Here is a 21,892-nt window from a genome sequence, read left to right on the forward strand (position 1 = left end):
TGAGTAACCACGATACTATACCAGACAAAGTATCACGGTTCCGGCTATAATCGCGATACTGCAGCCTTTTTTTATTATCATTATTTTTATGAACTGCAATGTATTTGTACAAGTTATAAATACTTATTAATTACTTATAATGTTGTTTGGTGCATGATAAACATAATACTAGTGAAGCATGAATTAGACTGAAACAAATATTTTTATGAATAACATTTATTAAAAAGTTAAAATAATAAAAAAAAAAAGGTATGGTCTTGGCCATGGGTTGCTTCCCTTTTGGGTTGGATGGCTCTCTCTAAAATAAGGAGTGGGAAATACATAACAAATTAGCCTAATGGTCCTAATGGTTTTAGTTCATAACTGGGTCAATAAGAGTACATGAACAAAAGCATATGAGCAATAAAAAACAAATAAATGAAGTTAGAAATTATATGGTTGAAATCATATAATCATTTAGTTTCCTTTGCACATTATAAATAACTAATATAAATAATCAACTTAGGATAACAAATCCTCTGTCTTTTGAAAATATCTATTTGACAATAATATAACATAATAAACCATAGAGGACAAAATACAATAAACAGGAACTGATTCCCTGTGAAAACTATATTTTTATGCATTTTCTAGGTGCTTTATACTTTGACATCCTTTAACTCTTCATTCCTCAGCCTGTACACGGAGCATATATACTAATATTAGCCAATGAGAAAATAAACAGGGCATACTAACCTGGTATTCGACATATAAATCTCAGTTACGACCCTGCAGGTGTTTATGAGGTTGGATGTGTTCCCTCCTTTGGCTTCTATAGCTTGGTGGCAGCGCCTGCACAGTGGACGGCCATCGTCTATTGCTTTACCATCTGTGCCTTGTTTAAAGCTAAAATAGTTCCAAATGTGACTTTTGGAGTTTGGTTTTTTGAGCAAAATTAGTGGTGCCACTGAGACTACCATGGTGAGTGTGTTGTCTCGTGTCAGTGACTGTAAGCTCGCATCTGGGTGAGTTTGTTTTGAAGCGAATTTCTATCGAAGCGGAGCTGTCTTCACGGAGTTCGTTCTTGCCGGCAGAAACACACGAACAGCCAATAAGCTAACAGACGGGCGGACCCAGCGTGCGGAAACAGCCTATCATATCCCCGGACATCACCAGTACCAGGCAAACAGCCAATCATTCAGCAGCTGTGTAGTTCGGTTGCAGTAGTTAGCATGTGGGTTTGTTTACAAGGGAGTAGCATGCAGTGAGAAGCCGGGAGGAGAGTAGAGGCGGCCGCTATGTAGCGGAAACTGGCACCGGTAGTATAGTAATCCACGGTAGTACCGTCGTGTAGAATTTCTAGTATAGTAGGAACCGTTAGGATTTGGCACCGCGGGGTACCGTGGGTACCGCGGGTATCGTGCAACTCTACTTTGTTTGGAGGGCCATTTTAACGATTACTTTTAAAGCACGTTTGGGGTTGGACCCTGATTATATCTCCCACTTAATAACCCTTTATGAGCCTGAATGCAGCCTGAGGTCCTCCTGCAGAGGACAGTTGGTAATTCCAAGGTCATGGCCAAAAACCAAGGGAAACCGAGCTTTTGGTCTCCCCTTGGCCCCTCGACTTTGGCACGAACTGAGAAGAGATCAGGCAAGCTAGCTCAGTTTCTTCTTAAAAGCACCTTTTTAGAATGGCTTCCTCCTGAATTGCTCACTTCCTTTTTCTAATTATGTTTTTAATATGGTTACTTGTTTTTGAAAGTGCTATATAAGTAAGGGATAATGCCCGACGAGGTGTCCATAAACAGGAGTTAATGGACGACGCGGAGGCCTAAGAACAGCGTCGGACGGTTGCCTCCGCGAAGTCCATTAACTCCTGTTTATGGACACCTCGAAGGGCATTATCCCGCTTATACCATGGTCACTTGCCAAAGAAAAGAAATTTGGACCATTAATTTACATTTTCTTGCGTTTTACAGTCAAAATATAAAGTTTTTTACAAGCCGGAACTTAGTTTCCCTGGTAACGCCTGAGGGTTTGACTAATACCTGGAACAATCATTACCCTCCCATAAGGTTCTTATGCAACGGAGACGTTGTTCACTCCTCCGGTAAATAGGACGGACCATAGATACGACTTGGCAACGGGAGATATTCTAGTCCGCTCAGCGATGAGCCAGCAAGCTAACGCTATGCTAGCAAGATTCAAAGTCAATAACATTGCGCACGGTTGACAAACAGTAAATATAATGTGACAGTATGCTAGCTAACACGATTAGCTCGCTAACCAGTCATGTCATTGTCCCCAAATCAATAGCAAGATTTTCACGAACAAATGACCGGCCGTGTGTAACGTTACTGTGACCGCAGCCTGAAGCAGAGAGTTGAACAGCGAACGGGATAAGAGATTATTCGCGTATCAGTAAATTTAGAGGGGAAGTGAACTTCCTGCAGCTGGTGTGTTACAGTCGCCACCCTGTGGTGTTCAGAGGATAAGGCACTGAAGGACTGACGGACTGCACTTAGTGCTGGAAATAAAATATTCAGATTTGATACGCCCAGCTAGCGCATTAATTTACAGCGGTGAACAGTCAATTTGACTGGAACTACTTAGTAGGTGTCCGTATATCAGGGGTTAATGGACACCCTGCAGCCAATCAGAATCGAGTATTCCCCCAGACCATGGAATAAATAAAGTTATTGTTAATGTTATCATTATTGTTATAATTATATAGCCCTAACACTTCGCCCTAAGCCTCTATCCCAACAAGAATTGGGACACACTACACTTAGGTATGAACCAGGGGCATCGCTAGGAGTGCAAAACATCTGGGGCTTTAGCCCCGCGCAGTGTTGCCTCAGTTACCCTGAAAAAGTAATCTGATTGCTGATAACTGATTACTCCTTAAAACTCATTCGAAGTACTATATACTTATAGTACTTTGTCACCAGCACAGAGTGAACAACAAACCTTAATATTCTCATCTTTAGCTGAGAGGAACTCAAAATAATGACTATATTTCCAGCTAGAAAAGGCACATATCTCTCCTCCCTCCATTGTTGTTGTGTGTTTGTGTCGCTGCGTGGTGTTACACATGAGTTGTGCTCGTGCTGAAATGTGACTTGTTCCAAATGTGACATCACTCCCTGAGACAAGAAGAAAGCAAAAATATACATTTTTACTAAGGACAAAAACAATGATAAGTAACTTTAATCTGATTACTGGTTTGTAAATATTGACGTGTTAGATTACTCGTTACTGAAAAAAAGTGGTTAGATACCGGCATCACTGCGCAGATAGAGTCTTTTTTTAACGGGGTCCGGGAAAATTTTGAAAATTTTGAAAATTGGGCCTTTTAAAGATGCAATTTCAACATAGTTTGAGAAGGAAAGGAAGGCCAATCATTGGGTCCTCATCGTGTGTGCATAGGCCATTAGAGCAGGTTGAACATTCCCTATTATAATTTCTTGGCTTCATTGTCTATCTGCATCAGGCCTACAGGAGGCTTTGTAGGGTATTAGAAAAACATCGTCATTAAATATCGTCAATAAACCCACAAATGTAGCTAATACAAATCTGCAGCATTTATTGTAATAAACCCACAAATGTAATACATTTTCCACAAAAGCCGCTGCCTACTACAAACTTAACACGCGATTTCCCACACATGTAATAACTATTACGTTTGCAGGGATTTCTTTGTGGGGACTTGAAAATCTTGATTGGAAAAACTTCCCACAAATGTAATAATACGATGAATAATGGTCGGGGTGGTTGTTGTTTGTTTGTTTGCCCATACACCTACTAATACTACTGACAGTGGGTGCAAAATCCAGCTGCTGACTCTCCGCTGTCACACAACGGATCCCCCGTGACCAAAGTGTCAGTTGAACTTCAGAAGAGCCGGAATTCAACATACTAGAACGGCCGTAAGCGGTCATTTGGACCGCTAGATTTAAACTCTATAATCTGTCATGTAAATACACAACTGAGTGATGAATGCATTCATTGTGTCATGATATTTAAAAAAAAAACAAAAAAAACCCAAAATAACGAATTAACACCAAAGTGCACATTTTAATACGTTTAATTATAATTAAACGTATTAAAATGTACACTTTAGTGTTATTTCGTTTTTTAAATGTATATATTTATCAATATTCATATCATCGCACATAGTAAACCGTAATTATTGTATATATACACACGATTTTAATAGAGAAAACTCAGAACAAGAAAATTAACTATCAAAAGTAACTTATTTGATTATGAAACATTTTATTTTAACACTTAATAATATATAATAATAATAATAATAATAATAATAATAATTATAATAATAATAATAATAATAATAATAATAATAATCGAAAAAGCTGGAAACGAGGTGTTGTTCTAAAACAAAGACAAAAAAAGATCCGTTGTGATCACTGGTCACAGTCTCTGCAGATTACCTCCGCTCCCCTCACAGTCACCACACACAGGCTTGTGGCATTTCAAGTGTCCGACAATTGGTTCCGTTGGCAGCTCTTTTGGACCGGCACTGCCTCGGTGTCACAGATTCAGTTCACCCGCCAGCACACAAACTCACCCGCATTTGGTGGGTGGCGGGTTTAATTTCCATCCCTGTTATAAATGCTGCAGTGGTAAACAGTAGGCTAATAGACGGCTATGGTCATATCAGTGACGCATAGAGGGGGAAAGAATAACACTGATGTTGAATTTGCAACAAATTATTCGGACTCTGGTGACAATGTTGCATTTGAGGCTGCTGGCCGTTCGATATGCAGCCACATAAAAACCTTTCACCATTAGACAGTTTGTCACACCGCGGTGAGGGATGTCCTGTTTTGGGGTTTCGTCTGGCAAACTTCCTGTTTTATGTTGAAAATCTAATCCTCCTCTCGTTTCAGGTCACTTGCCCTTCCTCCTGTGTCACCGGTCTGATGTCTCCCTTGATTCCCTGATTGTGTCCACCTGTGTCACCCTCCCTCATGTGTATATAGTCCTTGTCTTCCCCTGTCTTGTTGCCAGAGTATATCGTCTCGCCGTGTACCTCCAGCCCTCTTCCACAGCCATTGTCAAGCCATTGTTGAGTATTGCCCTGCTTGGTTTTCTGTTTTCTTTGTACCCTCTGTAGAAGAGTGATTTTGTTTTCTAAAAGTTTTGGTCAGCTCGTTCCTTTTGAGACGCTAGTTTAATTTCATAGTGCTTTGCTTTTTCTCCTCTTGGAGCGTTTTCATTTGTAGTTTTTCTAGCTCTGTGCAGCATAGTTTCCGTTCATAGCCTTTTGCCCTCTCCTCCTCGTGAGTGATTTTCCTTTGTAAAGTTTCATAATTATTGTTATTGAGATCAGTGTAGATTTGGCCTTTTGCCCCTTCCTCCCTCGGGAGCGATCTTCTGTTTATTGTTTTGTGCCCTGTGCATCTTTTGTTAGTTTACCTGTTACTCGTCTGTTTAGACGAGTCTAGAATTTATACCTGTTGTGTTATCACTCCGTCTGAAGAGAGCACAAAGAAATTTAGAAATAAAGCTTGCATTAATCGTTCTCAATCTGCGTCTGAGTCCTCATCCTTGCCAAGTCATAACACAGTTATATTTGATTTTTATTTGATTTGATTTTTTTCAAAACACAGAGATCCGGGGCTATTCCCAAAACATCCGGGGCTATAGCCCCGAATGCCCAGGTCTAACGACGCGCCTGGTATGAACGTGCTAAACAGAGGGGAAAAGCGAAGTAGTAGGGGCAAGGGGTGTATTTGGATTAGGCCGTAGTGTTTAGAGTGAAGATGTGTTCAAATAAGTCATCAATCAGCTATAAATAACACACACAAGATAACAGTTTACTGATACAGCACAGTATTTATAGGAACATTTGTAATTATAATTTGTGACTCAGGATGTGTTCATAATCTGGCACTCTGAGTGTTCATGCATGCCAAGCTGGACTGGGCAAATTCAGCCATAAACCCATTAGTTTGCTCTGGAAATTATCTGGAGTGATTATTCAATCAAGTCACCATATAATTAAAAACAAACAAAGAAAAAAAAACTGGGTTCTCAAAAGACTTGGCCACACTGCTGAGAGTCTGCCTCGACGTTACTGGACTAGTTGAAATGCAGCTCAATTAAGTTTTTGAGTCAAGTAATGGTGTATCTTATGTAGGGGATAATGATTGATTCTGGATCCTAGATGTCCCAGAAAAAAAACTTATGATGAGTAGAACTCCTCCATTCATACATCAGTAGCTGATGCGGCTGCAGCTTTAAACAGAGAGGACAATTTATGTAGTTTTCAAACACTGGAGTCGAGGAGTTGGCTCTGTTGTATACTCCCATGGTGTGAGATATATTAGGTCCCTTTCATGCACTGAAAATAGAAGTAATCAAGTTGTCAAATGTAGCAAATAGCATGCATTGTGGTTTGCTCAAGATCCAGCTGAGTGCAAATTTACATTACAGTCCCTAAAAATAGGGATTTAAAAATCTTTGGCTTTTATTCTGTTAATGTTAATGTGTGACTGTCAGCTGCAGCATTTGTCTTTTCATCATGAATCCGTGTGATGTTGTAACCACTGAACCAAGGGAAACTACATTCTCTCCTTTAAATGCACAAGCTTCTACCGTATTTACACAACCCAAGGAACTTGGGTGCTTCTTACTGTAATATTTTCATTCTTTGAAAACACTATAATACTCTTGTGCATATCATGGTGCAACATCAGTCTTACCAAACACTGAAGCATTATGACTAATAGCTTGTTTGATCTTGTTAGGAAGAAAAAAATGGTAACAAAAAAGCTAGTTATATTCATTAGTCTTTGGAACACACTGTAATTACTTTAGAGATACATTAGGGGCAGCATTTTAGGTCCTAGTGATGAAGTCCGGAGCTGCATGAGGCATAATTGAGTGGATGAAATACTATTATTGTGTCCGTCTTTCTAAAATAACTTCATTTACAGCAACACAACCACTTCCAATATGTCAGACCACATTAAAATCAGTGCAGATGTCAATGTGACCTAATCTATATTCCTATAAGGCCATTCATCATTTGGCTTGAGCCTAAGAATAGTATATACTCATGTTTGCGAGAGGAACCTGAGGGTATACTCATGGCTTAACACAACGTTGAATGTACCTGAATGAGGTTTGGATTTGTTTCAGTTTCTAAAACATTCATACTTGTAAGTCATAATTGCTGTTATTCAGAGGGAAGAGATATTTTATTAAGCTACCAAAAAAAGAGAAATCTTTCATTGAGCATTCTCTACTGTAAATGAAAATACTTCCAACAAGCTGATTGCTACTGTCCTCCCTTGTGTACAGAAAAAAATAAAATCTATAAAGCACTGGCAACACTCAACCAAGCAGACCAGTCTATTAAATGCAAAGCTCTATTAAGTAGTGCCATGAACCTTGATATAGACCCACTAGAGGAACTCGCTCCGTAGTCCACAACAATAATGGAAAGTGTGAATCAGCCCACATCGATACAGTAAATACTTCAAACACAGCAGTTACAAAATCAGCGTTTAAATGAATGCTTTGCACAGCAAAAACACACAGTAATAATCCAAATACAAAATCCCAAAGGCGAGAAGAATTTAATATCACAACCCAGTAATAGCAGCCTAAAATTTATGAGGAGACAAATTGAAACACCTTGGATGCTCAGACAGGTAAAAAGATGTGTCAAAACTGTGAAATGCCTGGATCGGAGACATAATTATTGTGATTTCATTTTTATTTGTTCAGAATGTGTGGCAATAAGGGATAGCCAGTACTCCAGATTTCCATAATATGTGCAATTAGTCCTGTCAAATGTCATGAAACCTCCTGTAAGGCTTTGAAATATTGTGCTGCTTGATAACTTGAAGAATATTCTTTTCTTTGTAAATTGTGGTAATAAGCAGAGTAGGTGAATTAATCAGGTCAAGTGTTGTATGTTGTACAATCAGTCATTTTGTAGTTTTGTTTAAATGCCTTCCGCCAATGGTATTCAAAGACAGGCATCAAAGCCCCAAACTGCAAAAAATGAACTATAGGCTGGCTAAACCTCCTGAACACTTTTGGCCCACCACTTTTAAGGAACCTAAGCAGGATTTGATGACTCCTTAAATGTGAGAAGAAATATATATATATATTTCGGGACAAATTACACAAAAAACCTAAAATCTCAAAAACAGGCACCCTTTTGGCTTCTCTCTTTCCCTTTACTCCCCATCCTCTCTTCTGTCATCTCTCTGGTGACATGAAATGTCCACAAAAATATTCTAAAAATCTTAAACCTGCTTTGTGCAAAGTCATTGCTATGGAGAGTCCACAACTTTAAAAACACTGAACTATCTGCAAGAGAATAAAAACATGTTTCAATACAACTCCTTAACTACTTTCTAAGCCAATCTGATGTTTTTGCTCTGTTATTGGCTCTTTTCAAATGAGACAGTGGGATAGTTAACGGGTTTTGGATGGAGGATCTAAGGGTACCGCAAGGTATAAGTAGATCTGCATTGCAATAAGCTGAAGGGCTTTAAAAACAAGTAATAAAATTGTGAATTTAATTCAGTATCAAAACCAGTCCAACGTGGCAAGGACTGGGGTATTAGTGTCTGTTCTTTATAACTGGGCAATACTCTACCAGCATCAAAAAATACAGACAGAAAACATCAGTCTGGCAAATTTCAGAATGTAATGAGATTCAATAGTCAGGTCCAGAGGATATTGTCACATGAACAATTACTCCAGGTCACATAGGGGTCTGAGGAGCTCAATCTTAGATCCAATTCTATGCTGGAAAAAAAATGACATTTAACAACTGAATGAATCTCTCCTTTATAGAGGTTTAGAGCACTATCAATTATCACACATAGGGCGTATCTGATGTATTAAGACATGTGATCAAGGATCAGTACGGTGACGGTTGAGGAAGAAGGAAGACAAAGAAAATAAATTTTTGGCCACTTGGGAGAAGCAGAAGGAAGCGTACACAACACTGACATAGGGCTGCTCGATTATGGCAAAAATCATGATCACTATTATTTTGATTTATTCATTGATTTGACAACAAGCATTTAATGAACTTTTAACTCTGGTATTTCTTTTAACACGATAAGTTTGAACTGAAAAACAAGAAAGATGCAAATAAATAAGAGAAACATATATTAATAAAATGAATTAAATAATATGTAAAAATAAAAAATATAATGCTGTTGACACTTCTCTTGCAACTTTTCTGTGACATTCGTCATAAAGGGCAGGCAGCGCAATTCTGCTGAAATGGTGACGTGATGGTAACACATACCGCTTGTCCAATGTGTTAATCAGTTTCTTTAACCCCGGGTCACTAACGGTATTGATAGGGCACATGTCTTTGGCAATCATGTATGTGATGGCATACGTTATTTCTTTATGCCTGCGGGAGCTGGGTGGATATGCGGTGGCATTGTAAAGTGTGTCCTTAATAGAGGACTGTGTGGCAATGGCAGGAGTCGAGGAGCTTTTCATTTTTGAGTTTTTTGTTCCTTCACTGCTTGGTCATGTATTAACTTACTCTGTGTATGGACTTTAAATGGTTAAATAAATTGGGTGTGTTCCCTTGAGGTGCAGACATGGTTGCGTGACATATTTGCACAATATCTTCGTTTGTTCCGGGTCAGACTCCTCGAAACCAAAGTGTTTCCACACCACAGAATTCGCTTTACCTTTCTTTCTGACCAAAGGCTGCCTTTCTGCCATGTTCTACCGTCTTCTTCTACACGTTTTTTTTTCCAAACACCCACTGGCAATATGCACCGGCGTGGCTGAAAGGGAAAATTTTCAGGCAGGGGCGGGGTGGAGCGGAGTGCACAGGTGGAGATGGAAGGGTTCGCTGCATTTACCACACAAGACACGGCGTGCGGCAGAAGGATCTTTTTATTTTGATTATCTTGTTTTCATGATCGAGGGAAGCCACAATCGAAATGGAAATTGAAATTCAATTAATCACCCAGCCCTACATATAACTATAACGTTTTTCATATCTGGGGACATACCGGGGACTTATTAGCATCAATAGCATCATTTAGAGGTACATTTCTGCCACCTGGCCTGTCATTATAGGCCTCCAAATGATGCATATAATGTTCTGTATCTGATGAATGTGCAAAATGGACAACTGTTTATCTTATATTTAATCTCTTTTAGGTTTGTTTTTGGTCTCCACCAATTCCTGAAGGAAATATCTGGCTCTTTAGCTGCTTAATATTTCTTTTTTGTTCACAAGCTACATCCTGTACTAACTGTAATGTGCTGTTTGGTGCTGGTCAGGAACCATATGGTGGATTTCTAGAGTTTTTTCCCCTCAAGAAACCATCTGCTATGGTCAAAAATGAACACTACAAAAGTGAAGTGGAAGAAGATGGATGAATGGAGATTGGGGACTGTAAAACCAAAACCTTTTACCCTTTAAAGTACCAGAATTCATGTGGCTGATTGTAAGTAAAATAAAAAATACTGACAGTAAGCACTGTGTAGTTCAGGGTGCTAGCATGTGACAACATTATGGTTCTGTGATTTATAGTCACTGGGAAAGATGACCAGTTTCCACAGACCGAAGAACTTAGGTTTCAAGTTGTGCCAGGAAAAAAAAATGCTAATTGTCCAAAATCTCCAAGAAACTAGTTTAAACATTATCTAAGGTTGCACTGGAGGTCAGAGAAAATCACCATCATCTGTTTCACTTTGATAGTCCTGCTGTAGCATTTTTCATAAAAATCTTATTTTCACAAAAGATAAATGATTCAAATCTTCTTCAACATAGAATAAAAAGGACTGCCTGCTAAATACTGTAATTTGGGAAAGATATAGGATTAAGAAATTAGCCACTCTATCTTTAAGAAAAAGAGCTTATTTAAAAAGAATGAACAAAGGGGCCCAAAGAGAGTTAAATTTTCAGTTCATTTGGGAGGTGGCTAGTGGCTGGGGGGCCCTAATCAACAGCTTATTGCTTGTTCGTGCCGGCTTGGCATTCCACACTGAACACACAGAGCTGACAGGTTGGGAAATTGTTGCTATGGTGAGAGCATATGAAATGCCGTATCTTAACATCTGTAGAAGTTGAATGTAGTAGCCTGTACGCCCCTGTAATGATAATGAGCACAGAGTATGTATAGAACATGTAATGTGCATGACATGGAGTTTTCCCAGTGGTGACTACAGATAAAGACAGAATGAGAAGATAGAGGGGAGAGTACAGAGAAAGAAAGTTGTAGCATGCTGCGCTTTTGTGCATTGCATTAATAGGTCCCTAATTCCTCTTTCTTTCAGCGTGGGTGGGCACTAAACTGCATTTTCCAAGTAAGCCATATGTGGTTGTTAGTCTTGAGGGAAGTGGAGGCATTAATAGAACCCCTGACCTGCATGGATTTCTATCTCTTAATGAAATGTATTGTACACACAGTGGGGGATGCACTCAGAGTGAAGTGCAACTTGCAGAGTAAAGTGCACCCGTTAGCCAAAGCGAAACTTTTTTTTTCCATTTAGAGAATATTCATTCACCAGAGGCAATCATGCGCCATAAAAACATGTATTTATTTATTTTACTGAAATGTTCCAGAAGCTTGAGAATAGTGACTTCATCTGCTTCTGAATAACAGCAGAATTAAAAGCATGCTGTTAGTGTATCGGCTGTGTAGTTATAAGCTTCCTATAAGTCTGGGTGGAGAATGTGGTTTGAGTGTTTGCTTGGAGTTTAGTTAAAATAATCATTTAAATAGCAACATGACATGACAATACTAACAGCTATTCCTCACTAAGACTGCATGATATGGCAAAGAAAAAATCATCATGCTATTATTTTGACAGAAATTATGACTGTGGTATGATATACGATATTTTAAACTATTAAAATCCCGATGGTGGGATATTTGTTGGCGTGTGTATTCAACAATCATGTTTCTACATCTGGAGAGCCAGATTTGTTGGCCACAGCATTTCTGCAGCGTTACAGTACTTCATTATAATGCTGTATTGTCACACGTCTTATCTTTGCACAATTCATGCCACAGAAGTCTTTGGCAGTGAAGGCGTTACCTTTTTCACTCACGCTGTTTCTTGAAAGCTTTGCACCTAAAGTGAGGTGTGTAATTTTACCCCTTTTCAGCACATTTTACAGCTTCCATGATATGGACACTGCCTGGTCATATTTGGATTCTGATAATATATCGACTCACTGTGCAGGATTTTGTGCTACTTTGTTCATTGTCCTTGTATTTTTTTCTCTGTCTTTCGCTTACATGGGTAATGTACACCTAAATATAGTTCATTAACATGCACTGGTTTTATATATTATGTAGATCATGTATACATTTTTGCAATTATGTTGTTTTCCTTTCATATACAGCTTGCAACTGTAACTGCTCATTGTAAGATAACTGTCATCAATATAATGGCCCTGCTCTAGATGTGACCAACTACTAAACTTTCCCATATAGACTCATGTAGCTGAACAAAAAAAAACAAAAAAACAAAAAAAAAACAAGTGAAAAAGGTGAAAGCAAAACACATCCAAAATGATCTTGTTTGTAAGGCAGACTGTCCTCTGATTGGTCAGTGTTGCCGAAATCTGTGTGGGTGCAGTAAAACCTTTGCCCACTGCTGTCACACTGACTGTGAGGCATCCCAGACATTGTCTTTCATCACATCACACTACATGGGATAAAACACCCGGTTATTATCCCAGATGCTCATTTTTGCTCCTGACACCCAACGTCTGTTAGAATACTACACTGATATTATGTAGGCTGGAGGCCACACCAGTGAAATAGGAAGGTCACCTTGACTGATGTTTGAGCAAAATGATAAATAAATAAAAATGGGTGCTTCATGCTGCGCAAGATAATGGACTGCTACTGGGCTAATTTCATCCTCAAAAAAATCCACTGCTATGGAACAGCATGCTGCCCTATTCAGCAATTTAGTTTGAAATCATGGTACATGAATATTACATTTTACTTCTCATTTTAGTGTGCTATGCAAATGTCACCATGATCCTTGGCACACAGAACGCTTCATGCCTTCAGGTGTTACACAGGAGACAGAGTGCTGGATGTAATGTCAGACAGATGGAAAGACGGACAGACGGGCAAACACACAGACAAACATACAGATACATACATACATAGATGGACTTTCTTATGCCCTTGAATCGAACAGATCACATGTTTAAAAAGAGAAGTATTTCTTATGCACATTTAATTGCTTGCCAGTACGAATGAAACGGTATTCCAGAGATTTTGGTGCCTTGGAACTTGCAAGAATAAAGTGCACATCTCTCACAAAGCCTGCAAAGTAAAAAAAGCTCCACAGAACCGTAGCAATTATATGGCTTGGCAGTTTGACTAGGTATGCCCCTGTGAAATGGTGCTTTAAGATGATGCAATAAATGTCTTTTATTTCTTACACATGCCTACAGCCCCCATGGTAGTTGCAGAAACACAAAAGGACAGCTGCTCTCTCTGTGTGTTGATCAATCATAATGAAGTATTGCAACAGGCCTTCTTACCATGCAGAATGCCAGCCAGTGCAAACAGGGCACACAAGCAGAGTCTGGAAACTCTTCCAACATTTGAAAATGAATTATTGAATAGCCAGACATGAGACTAAACAGTGGATGCTGATCCTCAGGTTCAGTATTAGGGGCCAATCTGGGCATATTTTAATGGGTCTGTATCGCCGATGCTTTCTTCACTATACTGAACTGTGTTTTGTCAACCTCAGCCTGCTCGTGTTGCACCTGTGTTCGCACACATGTGGCAATGTGAAAAAATAATATGGGCACACCTTGACTTTCTCAAGCACTGATATTAGCAAACATGGATTTTCAAAACTCCAACCCTAATTATCATTCACAAAGAGCAGTGTACAAAAAGGTTAGGCAGCAATTTCTCATTTCATTCAAATCATATGAATAATTTAAGCTCATAATATTAATATTTTTGAAAGAGTAAATACAAGCATTGGTCGGGACATCTCTTCTACACATAGCAGAGTAGAACCAAACCTGCTCAAAAGAAAGAGGCTGGGGTTCTAAATGTTTCATCTAGTTTTAACGATCATGGTGATAAATTGTGTCATTTTATGTAAGTACCTCCACCAGCGTAGTAAGTGTTAAGATTCAAATTTTTTGTATGGCACCATGATGTAGGCACTGAGGGAAAAATCTAAGGAGCAATAACGCTTTGCTCAGCTCTCTACTCTGATATTGTGACAGGATGCTCACATTTGATTTTGCACTTCATGCTTGTTAGAAATGACAAGTATGCCTATTTGTATGCAGAGGTCAGCTGCTGATTTTATGTCCCAGAACTACTGTAGTTAACCATGTAAGCTCAGGATCTATCCTGACTACAAACACAGGAAGCTGACAGTTTGCTGAGGCAATGGTAACGTTACATCTTTAGATGACCCATTGTCTCTTGTGAATGGCTGCTACTTTCGATTTCTATCAGCTGTGGAGGAGGCTATGAAACACTATTCCTCTGAAAGCTCCTTCGATGGAAATTCGCAACTCAGATCATCAACACCATTGTTCTCTGACTTTAGAATAAAACCGCTTCTGGAACATATTTTATTCAAAACGATTGTTGCAATCTAGAAAATATAATATCCATGACATATCTGTACAAATAGAGTGAACTAATATCCACACATAGCTGTGTCCAAATTCTACAGCCACTTGCCAGCAACAGCCAAAAGTCAAGTCAGGTCAGTACGTCAGTTTAACTGATACAGCCTGAAATCACAAATCACATTGCCTCAGTGGGCTTTACAATCTTAACAGTTAATAACACCCTCTGTCCTTGGATCCCTGAATAAAAATAATAACATGAAGAACAAGAACAAGAACAAGAACAGAAGGACAAGTGCAGCATGCTCAGTAGAGCCACACAGTGTAGACTAGAAAGCCAAACATGTCGTTGACGCCGGTGTGGATGTCTTTAGCAGTTTTGTAGCAAGACAACAAGATTGCAATTTGCAATAGATGTAACCGCAAAGGTTCTGAGAGGAGGGGAAAGTCTATGAGTTTTAACACAACAAATCTTATTAGAGCCATAGATGATCAAATCATCCATCTTTGCTCACTACATCTGAGCCTTTCTTACCCTCAGGCTGCATAAATTACAGGTTATGAACATTTTATTAAAATGACGCTAGCTAGCTAGCTAAATGACATATAATTACACATTTTTGTATTTTAAAATGATTTTAAAATACAAAAATGTGTAATTATATGTCCACTAAATCTGCCATGACAAGCAGGTAATATTGCTTAGCGACAAGTGTAAAGAAATGTTGTCCTCATTTTGGAGGCTGCAGATTTCGGTGTAAGAACACTGCAGATTGACAGGTGTTTCTAATATCTTGTCCACATTCATTAGCATGTTTGAGCAATGCATGTATCAAAAAAATGACTTACACACTCCTCCTATCTATTGTATACAAATGCACCATACGCTGTATTGCTTATCAAGTCAGTTATTTCAATGAATTACTTTGTCTCCTTGCCTACTTTCCCAGCAAAGCCCTTTCATATTTTGCTGGGAAAAAATATTCACTAAATATACAAGTTGGAGTGTTTTCATCACAAACTTAAAAACAATGACAAGGACAGACCAAAAAAACCTTTCAATCAATCAACTGAACAATTTTCAAAAATCTATTTTTCTGTACAGGCTGTCTTCACAGTAACACTAACAGGACTCATTAAAAGTACAATAACCAAATGCCTTGTGTCGCAGCTGCCGTCAGGGAGGCCACAGTTCAGCTGAGTCTCATGCAGGCAGCTCATAAGAGGAGACGGTTGGCGTGTGTTCACTTCACCTACTTGTGTTTGAAGTCTTCATAGCAGCTACATGTATTTCCAATGGACCACAGAGGAGACTGTTGATATTTCAGCTCAAACTGTCTTCTGTCCACACTCGTCCTCTTCCTCTCCTTGATGTAGGTCCATTCTCAGGGTGCTGTACAAACTGCCGTCATTTTCCGTTAACTGTCGCGCGGAGAATCTTTCCTTCGACTGACGCTAGCTAGCTAGCTAAAGCAAGCTAATACCATTAGCAATACGGGGGGACTTGATCAAAGTGTCACGGTGACTTGGAAGTTATGTGCGTTATAAGAAATACCTGGCCAGCAGACTTTGGACTTCTGCACAGGTGAGTTCAGAGAGGCGATGGGAAACAGGGAGACACTGTGACTTAGCCGAATTCCTATACTTTTTATTTTCCATATCTAATTCTTTAGCCAACTGATTTGACTGAGTTTTATGGAGCACTGGAGGTGACATGGATGTATTTAATTATTTATTTTTTATCTTGTGAGTGCGAGTTACTATGCGCGCAACTTAGTATCTCGCATGTGCTAGATATTAGGCTAATTCATGCGCATTTTTACTACTTAAACAGTGCAGTCGGTTAAATGCAGGCTTATTATCATGTATCGAGACCATGTCAGAATTTTAATTGATCAATTCATTCATTCATTAATAAAAGATAATAAAGTGTATTGTTATTGTGTAATGGTAAGGGATACATGTGGTAGGTATTTTGATGATCCACGATGAGTGTCTCGGTGTTTTAATAGCTATATACTAATAGCTGTTTTAATAGCTAGTATGCTAGTCATGATGATGGAGGAGTTGTCAAGGTAATAGTAGTTTGGTTATCATTTTATGAATTAACGTTGCAGCAGTGAAAACTGGCAATCAGGACAAACGATTAATAATGGATGCAGGTGCATATAAGTTAGTATCATATTCATGTGAAAGTTGTGACAGAAAACCTAAATTTACTAAAAACCTTAAATTTTCCACAACATTCTCACACAGACCTCATTCCCTCGGCTTTCGCTGTAACACTAAACACGTTAGTTGTGTTCTGTTGTGTTCTATATATTATAACAGATACACTATTGCTCTTTATACCACAAGGGGGCGCTGTTGTATAAGACAGGTCATAGTTAAAGGGATAGTTTGTGTTTTTTGAAGCGTTTAACGCAACAGGTGATCTGCGAGCGGCAAAACACAGTGCGTGTCCCAGCTGCTGGACGAGAGGTTTACTTTCGATAAAAATGAAACTTAACAGACTGTAGAACCTTCGTATCGTGGAGGTTCCTACGACTGAGAAAATGTAGTGCCAAAAGAAAGGGTGGTCTGACGGCGATGTAAAGAGGTGTTAATTTTCTCTATACAACGTACACTTGAACTGTTATAGATATTTTTAGGTGAGCCTTGTTTTAGGTGGTTAAATTTCGCTTTTTCTCTGGACCCCGTTCACTGCAGTACAAAGCTGAGTGTCTGGGCTGGAGCGGCTCTCTACTTCTCCAAACTGAGGCTGCGCTGATCGGTGATTACGATAGGGAACAGCTTTATATGACCCCACTTCAAAAAACACACTGTATGATGTAGAGAGGTCAGAGTGCAACAATATGGCGACTATGTACGATACGACGCTGCTACTGAGAACAATGTTACAATATAAGTTGTTGAAGTAAACAGCACTTGTTCACGATTCCAGCGTCCCATCATTGTTGAGTTAACACCACAACATTCACTTCATTCAATCATTTGAGCCAGAGTGCCACTGCATCTTACTTACTATCGTGCCAGTGTGAGTTATTATCTTGCACGCGCGACTTACTATCTCGCACCCACGAGATACAGTAAGTTGCACATGGGTGATAGTAAAAGACAATAGGTGCAAAAATGTGATAACAAAAAGAAACAATGAACACAACATAGAGCAAATAAAAACAAAACAGGCAAATAAAATGATAACAGGTAAGAAACAACATGATAGAAAACAAATAAAAACAGAAAAAAAGTGCTGAGAATGACAAACTGCAAGATAAGCCAACATGACAAAACACAAATAAAACAGAAGTTGTGCATAACAGATGAACGGTAAACAGCCATACATGACAGCACGTAGTTACGTTCAGATGCAGAGTAGTTTGCATCATAATCTTAAACTGACCTACAGGTATAACTGTGTCAGGTTTAAATGTACCTTATAAAATGTTCCAAGTGTGTGGAGCACAGAAACTGAAAGCAGCTTTCCCAAATTTGTGTGGTGGTCTGGCCGCATATACCTCTGTATCAAATAGCAGCTGGGTGAACAGACTAGCTGGGGTGGGCGTTGTCTTTTAGTGTCCTTAAAATGTATGAACTGGCCAGTTCATAGAATAACCTAAGGGCACAGCAATCAAATCAAAAGTTGTTATTCTCTTGAGAATTTTTAAAGTTTTAAATTAATATTCTTATATATTGTGCCTGGAAGCCCTTACTGCAGTATGAGACACTTCTTAAGTAAGCCGCTGGCAGCCTTTACATGAACCCTAATGTTCCACCAATAATCAGATTAATAGCCCAATCAGAACAAAGAAGAAACTTGAAAGGACATTTCAGTCGGAGTTAAAGATTGAGGTAAACCTTTTATAATCCACCCAACAGGAATAAAAAGTACCTAATAACCATGTAAATTGTGCATAATCTGATAGTTTCTCTTAAAATTGTCCCAGTAGCTCAGCTGGTAGAGCGTGCGATCTGTGTACAGAGTCTGTATCGAATGTAATCTGTGGCCCCTCTCATCTTGTTTCCTGTCACTGTTCAAGATCTTAAATTTAATAAAGACATGAAAAGGCCAAAAAAATTATTAATTTTAGTGTCAACCCCCTCACAATTATTTTCACCCTGTAGATGTACCCCTATGAGAGGCACTAGCTTGTAGACAGCAGCACAGGTGCTGAAATTTCTTTTCAAATAATTGTTTGTCAATAAGACGTACAGCGAATTTACAAGAACTTTGAGTTCAGTCAAGTCGTTTTCATGTTCCCAACAGATTAGACACTTCACAGCAGGTGGAACCACTTTGAGCATGTCAGAGAAGTGATAGCCTGTTCTGATTAAATGTCTTGGAGCTTGTAAACACATATTTTACTGGATTACTTTATTTAGCATCCATGCATAGAGCTAATGTGGAATTTCTAATGATTTCGATCAGGCTAGAGATTGTCACTCAGGATAATTAGTGGAGTTCACTTAATTGTGCTTCATAATACATGTAATTCCCATGTATACAGCATCCCAAAAGCTTTGCGAAACATGTCAGCAGATTTATTTTAGACTTTATTTAAGTTTTGTTGATTTGTTAAAGTCATTAAATCCAAAATTCAATAAGAACTGAAAAACAATTATTTTTATTCTTTACTGTTTACATATATTTACTTACATTTTTATATGGCAGGTGAATACATTTCTCTCTCTGAATAAGGTGGCACTACACAGAGGCAATGATACATCTATATTTGGAAAGAAAATCTTGAGATCATAAAACATCTCAAATTCTGCACAATGCCACCAAAATAGTCTGGCAATTCTCACCTTGTAAATGTCAAGACCTATAAACCTTAAATTAATGCAAACACCTCCAGCTCACATAATTCAACATAGCTGGCACGGTACGGGCTGCTGTCGCAGGGTTAGATTAATGTTTCACAACTATCAAAAAATCGACTGTAGCAATGTAATTCAACTGTATTTATCTTGTGGAGTTGAGCTGCAGTGCTGTGCCTTTGAGACAGTACAGCACAAACTTAGCTACAAGCTTAAAGTCACTAACACTGTGTAGATCATTTCAAGAGTGACAAACACTGAAAAAACTGTTTCTGTATTTCTGTTCCAACTCTTAAGGAGCCAATAGGAGCTTCTCATTTCCCCACAAGGCCTCATTTAGTATTGTTTATATGTACGATTAATGCTAGTATGTTACAGACAAATGAGGATCGATCTGAATTTGTCCTACAGTATACATTTGGTCTGGACCTTTTTTTTTTTTTACTAAAAGGTCATGAAAAATTGTTACGAAATTCAGGATATCTGTCATGACACCTGTCACACAGTACTTTGCATTGTGCATCCATAGTAGATGAATGAAAACTTTAAAAAGTGGTCGAAATATCTTTTAAGTTGACATTTTCATTTAATTAGCAAAATCATTAAGTATGGGTCTTGTTTAGAATGCACAATTAAATGTGTGAGGGAATTCACCATTACATAACATTTTGTTATTCAACTAATATTTAAGGTGTAATGTGGATACAGAATATGCAGAACAGTGTTTTTTCATAACTACTCTTTTAGATTAAGCTGTATAATTTGCTTGCTGTGGTTTATTGCCTTATTGTGGAAAATCATCACTTTTACTACCAATGTAAAGTGGGCTTTCAAATGTATTATGACTTGCTTTCCCTTTTTTGAAGACATAGAATAAAAGGCCCTGATTTTCCCCTTCAAATTGTGGTTCCTCTTTCTTTCCGCAGGGCTGTGGCCAACAGCTCATTGCTGAGTGTCCAGAGAAATGTCAGAATGCCGACAGGTTGTTATCATCAGTGCCCTTATCTTCCCCTTGCAGGTGCACCAGCACAACGAAAACAGCCTGCACATCCCGCCAGTCAAGGTTTTATGGACTGCTGCAGAAGCCAGCTAACCATATCAGGTGATCGACTCAAGACACATAAAAGAGCAACAATTAGCATATTACAAGCTTCATTAAAGATAATAAAAAACACTCCTGTTGTTTAAACAAGTGGACAGGAAAGTGGTATAGAATTGATTTAAATGGTATGGCATGCTGACATTTTGAGCATTACATTGTTTTGGATTGAGCTTGAAACAAATAATTTACTATTAAATTTTCCCATGAAAATGGCTTTAGGTGAATACACTGAATTTAAAGTCCCCATCTATTTCAGTTATTTGAGGAGAATTCCACAACCTTTTCCTGTGAAGCTCCAGAAATGTTCTGTGGACTACAAGACTTCACCCGACTTTCATGTGTTTGGGGGTGAGTAGATGACCGAACTTTCATTTTTGGGTAAACTATTATTTGAAGCACCGTGGTGCTTTCAGCTAAACACTGATATCGGTATGCTAACATGCTTAAACGACAATGCTAACAGGCTGTTTAACATAAATAATGTTTGTCAAGCTAATAATTTTAGCATTTTTGTTTGGCAGGTTAGCAAAAATAAAAAGATCTCATGATGACTCTAGATTAGTGGTTCCCAACCTGGGGTCCACGCCCCCCCAAGGGGACCGCCAGAGATTACAGGGTTGCACACAACTTTGTCTGCTCTGAGGTTGTGAGGTTAAAGTTATATTTGTGCAACCAATTAACCAATTTAAGATGACGTAGCAGCGAGACGGAGCTTCAGTGAGTCTCGGTCCGACTTATGTTTTGGAGCAGCCTTCAAACTGTATACCAGTTTTTAAATTGTGTTGATAGGCCCGGACTTATGATAGATAAGGTATGGCACGCTTTTTCGTAAACATTACCATCATGTTTTCCGCGCGTTTGGTGCAGGGAGAAAGTTACGAAAGTGTCTGCAAGCAGGAAGTGTTTGCTAGGGAAAAAACACGTTCCTATTGGTGGAAAAAGGCACCTCACCAGCCGATCACAAAATTACATGGCAAAACACGTGCTTTGGTTGCTGGGGAACAGGGGGAAGTTGTAGGAGGGACCGACAGTGGCGGTGATGGCGAGTTTTGAGAGTTGAGAGATTTGTGACATTTAGCTTTTTTTGGAGTGTAACGTTTTTTTTGTTAATGAGTCAAAACAACGAGGAGACTGCTTAATGTGGAGCAGGCAGGAGAGCTGAGGCAGACCTGAGCCTGAGGCATTTCCTGCATTTGAATGTAAATAATCACATATAACTTTGTAAATTTCAAAAACGTATGCACAAGTTTAGCAAACAACAATTTATATTTGCAGTATAAGTAATAAAAATGGTTCGTTAAACATATTTGTGGTTTTCACAGTAAAAAATGGCCAATTATACCCTGGACTGCATAAAATCCCAATAACACACCCAA

The 21,892-nt window shown here is 38.8% G+C and overlaps 1 long non-coding RNA gene across 1 annotated transcript in view; it reads right to left on the reverse strand.

Moving 5' to 3' along the window:
- The window catches only part of LOC115580009 (uncharacterized), a 55,772-nt gene extending 39,680 nt beyond the window's left edge, over nt 1-16,092 (reverse strand). Inside the window, exon 1 of the long non-coding RNA XR_003983786.1 lies at nt 15,851-16,092. This is a non-coding gene — a long non-coding RNA (uncharacterized LOC115580009). The remainder of the gene's footprint in view (nt 1-15,850) is intronic.
- Nucleotides 16,093-21,892: the final 5,800 nt, after the last annotated feature.

The sequence above is a fragment of the Sparus aurata genome, chromosome 4, assembly GCF_900880675.1.
Source record: "Sparus aurata chromosome 4, fSpaAur1.1, whole genome shotgun sequence".
Taxonomy (NCBI): domain Eukaryota; kingdom Metazoa; phylum Chordata; class Actinopteri; order Spariformes; family Sparidae; genus Sparus; species Sparus aurata.